The following is a 7435-nucleotide window of genomic DNA, read 5'->3' as shown; positions in this document are numbered from 1 at the left end:
AAGCTGACTGGTCAGTACTTCCCATGATCCTTCTTCTCGTCCTGCTTGCATATAGGAGTGGCATTTGCTGTCTTCCAGGAACCTCTCCCAGTTGCTATGACTTTTCAGAGATAACCAAGAGTGGCCTCACAATGACATTGCCCAGTGCCCTCAGCAGTTGTGGGTGCACTCTGTTAAGTCCAAAGGGCTTGTTTACATCCAGTTTGTTTAAAAGTTCCCTGACTGTATCCTTCTCTGCTGAGGATAAGTCTTCATTGTGCCTCATTGAAAATCCCCATTGAAATCAAGACAACTAAAGAAAAGGAGAAGAGCTGATCTCTTTTTAAACATACGGCACAGCCTTTGTGTTTAATATGAAAATATAAACTTATGGAATGTCCCTTTACATTGTGTCACTCCCACCCTCTTTTGAAGTTAACCCTACTGTTCTTTGGAATAGAAGGGCAAAAGCCAAAGTTACATGACTCAATTTTGCAGGTAAGAAAGCGAAGCTACTGTAGTCCAAGGAGATGTCCTGACAGCCTCCAGGTTTTTCTCCATATGCAGTGAAAGTACACAACTTATAACACTGCTGGATAAGGCAGCATATTGCTGTGCAGTTGACCACTTTTGCTGAACCCTTTCTGTGGACCTGTGTCCCCTAGAGAGTGAAGAGAGCTCATCTTTTGTGATCTCAAGTTCAAGAGACATCATCCTTCTGCTATTCTTGGAAGCACCAAATGATGTAACCCATAATGAATAAAAAACAAATGCAGTAACATTCAGTGTAAGATCTGTAGACTTTGAGAAATCTTAAAAAATAGTAAAATGGCATTGGAGCAGAAATAGCTTCCATTTATACAGTGTTGTTTTTCACTTTTGTGTGTACATTTTTAAGAATAGAGGTTTCTGGAAAAATCATAGACTTCACAACAGTGGTCAGCATAGGCTTTACTAAATGATAGAATCATTTAGGTTGGAAAAGACCTTTAAGATCATCGAGTCCAACTGTTAACCTAACACTGCCAAGTCCACCACTAAACCATGTCTCTAAGCACCGTGGCTTCACATCTTTTAAATACCTCCAGGGATGGTGTCTCAACCACTTCCCTGGGCAGCCTGTTCCAATGCCTGACAACCCTTTTGATAAAGAAAATTTTCCTAATATCCAATCTAAACCTCCCCTCCCACAACTTGAGGCCATTTCCTCTCGTCCTATTGCTTATTACTTGGGAAAGGAGACGACATTCTCTTGTTTCTCTCAGTTTCCATTCCCTTGACTTTGCAAAATATGTGCTATTTCTTAAAATTATTTTCTGTCAAGTTTTCTGAAAGTTTGCAATGCTTGCAATACTAGACAGTGGCTCATTTAACAGAGGAAACTACTATGCTTGTTATACTACTACCAAGTTAAAAACTTGGTAAGAGCTTTCATTTCTGCCTGTGTTTGCCGTTCCATAAAACTTACTTCCATAGCCTGAAATTTGTCTAAAGTCTTCTATTACTTCTTATGCCATGTCCCTCCTCCATAGCTCAGAGCTTTCGTCCCCTTTTTATAAGTATAGCTAGTCTATGTATTTCTTTTCCTCTCTGCAGTCTTTTAAAGTCAGTTATCGCTTTCCTTTCTCCTTCGCTGCCTTAATGCTTCTTCATTTATGTCCTCTTTAACGTACCAGTTTGCAAGAGGCAAAGTCGTTAGTCTTCTGTTGTATGCAGAAACACATGGAGGTTTAAATAAGTGCCTGCAGTTTTGAGTAGTAGAAAGCTTCACTGTACAGTAGAACAGAATTGTTTAATGACAGTTTGGAAGTACTGGAAGCAATAGATAGGCTACAGTAGACTCAGTTTAGTCCTATATATGTCTTTGGCATGGCATGTAAACAGGATGCGAAGTAAGATAAAGTTGACTGTTACATGCTCGTGTTAAAGTGTTCTTGGAATATTAAAAAACCTTACAGTTTCCAAGAAAAAAGCGTGTTGATAGATTGCTGTGTCAGTTTTTTTCAGTAAGCTGCTAAATATGTTCAGTTTGGTATCTTCATGACTTTTGGGGAGAAAGACCTCAATGTGAAGAAAAAGAGGAACTTTCATAAAATAATAATGTATGTTCAGGTATAATGAAAATATAATCTGTACTCTCTAATAGTAAGTCACTGAATTCTAACTAGAAACTCGGGATTCAAAACTAGACTATTCTTGACCTGACATCTCCGAAATCTGAAAATCCTGCCTTTCACATCTGTTTTAATGTTTTCAATTGCTTTCACTGAAAATGTTTTGGATAGGCTTTCTTCAGAATAGTAATATTTGTGATCTAACTTCTCCCTAGTGTAAATCTGTCAATATGCTCGAGTCAGAATTAGAAATAAGATTTACACCTAGGTACTAGGCTGTTGTCATCACTCTCTTGGGCAACAGTAAGAAGTCAAGCACTACCTGGCAAAATAAATTATGATGAAAAGTTTTAACAGACTTTTACAATAACTTTGGCTAAAAAGCTTTACAATAGAAATAATTTAGAAGCTAATAATTATACTAAAACTAATTTTATAGCAATTTTGTTGACATTTTTCTCCATATGACTGTTTTGTAAAGGCTGTTGCCTTTAAAGATAATTAATATGAGATATTAATTTGAATTAGAAGAAATTTTTGAAGATATGTCCAGTGATAGATTGGCCCTAGCATTGTAACTGTAGGGATACAGTCATTAGCAGGGTTTGCAGCTCTTGAAATGCGTCGACTCTAATGGTGTAGCTAGGAAAATATATAAAAACAAGAAAGAAGACGGAGAGACCGAGTGACAGAATCATGGAATCATGGAATGGTTTGAGTTGGAAGGGACCTTAAATATCATCTAGTTCCAATCCCACTAGACCACATTGCTCAAAGCCCCATCCAGCCTGGCCTTGAACACTTCCAGGGATGGGGCATCCACAGCTTCTCTGGGCAACCTGTTCCAGGGCCTCACCACCCTCAGAGTGAAGAATTTCTTCCTAAGATCTAATCTAAATCTACGGTCTTTCAGTTTAAAACTGTTACCCCTTGTCCTATCGCCACACTCCCTGATAAAGAGTCCCTCCTCATCTCTCCTGTAGGCCCCCTTTAGGTACTGGAAGGCTGCCATAAAGTCTCCCTGGAGCCTTCTCTTCTCCAGGCTGAACAACCCCAACTCTCTCAGCCTGTCTTCACAGGAGGAGTGCTCCAGCCCTCTGATCATCTTTGTGGCCCTCCTCTGGACTCTCTCCAACAGGTCCATGCCGTTCTTATGTTGGGGGCCCCAGAGCTGGAGGCAGTACTCCAACTGGTGTCTCACCAGAGGGGAGTAGAAAGGCAGAATCACCTCCCTTGAGCTGCTGGCCATGCTTCCTTTGATGCAGCCCAGGATATAGTTGGCTTTCTGGGCTGCAAGCACACATTGTCAGCTTTATTGCTGCCCAACTTAAATGCCTCTGTGCAAACGTATGTAGCATGGAGAATAAACAAGAGGAGTTAGGAGATGTGTGCATGCCTGCAGGCCTATGATCTCATTGGCATCACGGAGACATGGTGGGATGGCTCTTATGACTGGAATGTTGGAATGGAAGGACAGGCAGGGGAGACAAAGAGAGGGTGTTGCCCTCTACGTCAATGACCAGCAGGAGTACATGGAGGTCCACCTGAGGATGGATGAGAAGTCGGCTGAGAGCTTATGGGTCAAGATTAAAGGGAGAGCAGGGACAGGTGACATTACAGTGTGGTCTGCTACGGGCCACCTGACCAGGAAGACCAAGTGGATGAGGCCTTCTATAGACAGATAGGAGCAGCCTCACATTTACAAGCTCTGGTCCTCATGGGGGACTTGAACCACCCCAATATCTGTTGGAGGGACAACACAGAAGACCATAAGCAATCCAGGGGGTTCCTGGAATGCATTGGTGATAACCTGCTTCTCCAAGTGATAGAAGAGCCAATGAGGAGAGGTGCTATGCTGGACCTTGTTCTCACCAACAAAGAGGAGCTAGTGGGGAATGTGAAGATCAAAGGCAGCCTTGGCTGTAGTGATCATGAAATGGTGAAGTTCAAGATCCTTAGGGCAGCGAGGAGGGCACACAGCAAGCTCACTGCCCTGGACTTTGGGAGAGCACACTTTGTTCTTTTCAGGGATCTGCTTGGAAGAGTACTGTGGGATAAAGCCCTGGAGGGAAGAGGGGCCAAGAAAGCTGGTTAATACTGAAGGATCACCTCCTCCAAGCTCAGCAGCGAAGCATCCCAACGAAGAGCAAGTGAAGCAAAAATGCCAGGAGGCCTGCACGGATGAACAAGGAGCTCTTGGAGAAACTCAAACACAAAAGGGAAGCCTACAGAGGGTGGAAGCCTGGTAGAAGCCTGGAAGACAGGTAGCCTGGGAGGAATACAGAGAAATTGTCTGAGCAGCCAGGAATCAGGTTAGGAAAGCTAAAGCCCAGATAGAGTTAAAGCTGGTCAGGGACATCAAGGGCAAGAAGAAAAGATTCTACAGGTACATCAGTGAAAAAAGGAAGACTAGGGAAAATGTGGGCCCTCTTCGGAAGGAAACAGGACACCTGGTCACCCAAGCTATTGAGAAGGCTGAGGTACTGAATGATTTTTTCACCTCGGTTTTCACTGGCAAGGGCTCTAACCACACAGCCCAAGTTGCAGAATGCAAAAGCAGGGGCTGTGAGAATGAAGAACCACCCACTATAGGAGAAGATCAGGTTCGAGACCGCCTAAGGAACCTGTAGGTACATAAGTCCATGGGACCTGATGAAATCGATCCGCAGGTCCTGAGGGAACTGGCATATAAAGCTGCTAAACCACTATCCATCATATCTGAGAAGTCGTGGTGGTCCAGTGAAGTTCCCATTGACTGGAAAAAGGGAAACATAATCCCCATTTTTAAAAAGGGAAACAAGGAAGACCCGGGGAACTACAGGTCAGTCAATCTTACCTCTGTGCCCAGCAAGATCATGGAGCAGATCCTCCTAGAAACTATGCTAAGGCACATGGAAAATAAGAAGGTGATCAGTGACAGCCAACATGTCTTCACTAAGGGCAAATCGTGCCTGACAACTGTGCATTTGGTGGCCTTCTATGACAGGGTTACAGCACTGGCAGATAAGGGAAGAGCAATTGACATCATCTACCTGGACTAGTGCAAAACATTTGACGCTGTCCTATACAACATCCTTGTCTCTAAATTGGAGAAATGTGGATTTGATGGATGGACTACTCAGTGGATAAGAAATTGGGTGGATGGTCGCATTCGATGAGTTGCGGTGAACAGATCAATGTCGAAGTGGCAACCAGTGACGAGTGGCATTCCTCAGGGGTCGGTATTGGGACCGGTGCTGTTTCACTTCTTTGTTGGTTATATGGACAGTGGTATCGAGCGCACTGTCAGCAAGTTTGCCAATGACACCAAGCTGTGTGGTGCAGTTGACACACTGGAGGGAAGGGATGCCATCCAGAGGGACCTGGGCAGGCTTGGGAGGTAAGCCCGTGTGAACCTCATGACGTTCAACAGAGACAAGTTCAGCAAAGACAAGTGCAAGGTCCTGCACACGGGTTGGGCAATCCCAAGCACAGATAGAGACTGGGCAGAGAATGCAAGAAGAGGAAATCTCCAGGAATAGGAAAAGGGAGATAAAAGTGCCAAGAAAAAGATAGAATGGGGGAGGGGGAAGGTGGAGAGAGATACAGAGCCAGAGAGAGAATGGAAAATGCTTCCCAGTGGCCAGCCAGTAAGAGAAGTGTGTGGGGCTCCCCAGATGAATGTCTTTCCCCAGTTCCCTCTCCCGTGGAGCAGGTGGTCCCCCCAATAGTACTTTTCCCACAATAGCTTGATATTTTTCCTCAGGTCCTGCACAAATTCCTCATTTGTTGTTTTTTCTTTTGAAGCTGTTATTGCTGATGGTATCTGCTGATGGATGGTGCTGGCCGGCGAAGGTGCTGTACAGCTGGTTTATTGCTGAACTTTCTGCCAACACTAAACTTCGGGATACAATTAAGGAAAACCTTCTACTTATTGTTGAAGGCCATTACTGATGTGGATTTAGAAGGACTTTTCAGATACAGACATCCTCAATGACATAGGAAATTACAGTCTAAACAACAACAAAGTTTGAAATAAACTGTAAAGGCTAAGATGGAAGGTCAGCAGCAATGGGGATGCATCCTCAGTATTTACATGGCTTAATCTACCCAGATTGTGTCAATTACAATTAGTTAAAGGTTGTTTCTGTTTGTGGCTGCTGATGGCATATGTTATTTAGCTAATCTACAGAAGAGTTGGTGTAGTGCATTATAATTTTCATACAGCTGGTCATTTAAAATAAAAAAAATTGTTCTGTGCTGTGGCTGTAGGGACTACAAACATGTCACTTAAACCTGGAATGTTACCTCATGGCAAAGGAACAGATACAGCCTGTAAGGACAGTTCACATGACATGCTGTCTACATCTTGCAGCCTGGAACCATCTCCTCCTTTCCAGCAGCTGCAGCGTCATCAGATCTTGACCCCATGTAGCCTCTGAACAGCTGTATCAAGAAAAAAAGAAAAGCTTTTGCTGCATCATACATTTCTCATTGCATTTTTCCTGTAATGAGTCTTACATTATAACATTTAGAATCCTTTTCACATTTTTCCGTCTGCTTGAGTAATAGCCAAAGACTTGAGATTTCAAAGTTTCACATTGCTCTGTCATTGAATACATCTTTTAACAAAGTCTTTCTACTGACCTAGACCAATGTCCAGTGAGGGCTTAATGAACTAAGAAAGACTTTCCCTAAACCAGCCACAATTAAAATATAGAACTTTCTTGACATAGTATATGAATTCTAGATAAAAGCAGTAGCTCCTTGTTTTTAAGAAAACTCTGGCAAAAATGAAGTCATCATGGTTTGTAGAGGAATTTCATTATTTCAATGAGGTATATAAAACTCTGATTCACTCCTTTAAAAAAGGAAGGCTCACTTATTAGTACAAATCTGATGTGATGTGTATGAATAGAGAGGACCAATAAGTGAGTGAAGGGTTAGCAATGTACGTAGGTAAATAGATAAAGCCAACTGAACATGCCAAATCCGATAATGAAAGAGCTAGCTCTTGTATGATAAAAACCATTATCTGGGCTTTATGGGCAAAGAAAAACAGCACATCCGCTTTAAACAAGTTCACTCATGTCACAAGCACTCCAACTATTGCCATTGGTGCAATGCCTGCAAAGCCCATTTAATAGCTGGGTAAATGTTTAAGCAGTTAACCTGTTTCCAGCTCCATGCAACTGAGGCTACACTCCTACTTTTGATATAGCTATAGTACCATAAACCCAGCATCTGCCCTTGAATCAGCCTTGTAAGGAAAGACAGATAGAAAGAACAATATCAGTGACGTAAAATATAAGAATGGTATTTATGAATATATCCAGGCACTATACAGAACTACTGGCTAAAAA

Source organism: Rissa tridactyla, chromosome Z, assembly GCF_028500815.1.
Source record: "Rissa tridactyla isolate bRisTri1 chromosome Z, bRisTri1.patW.cur.20221130, whole genome shotgun sequence".
Taxonomy (NCBI): domain Eukaryota; kingdom Metazoa; phylum Chordata; class Aves; order Charadriiformes; family Laridae; genus Rissa; species Rissa tridactyla.
The sequence above is the reverse complement of the archived record's forward strand: the minus strand, read 5'-3'. Positions refer to the sequence as shown.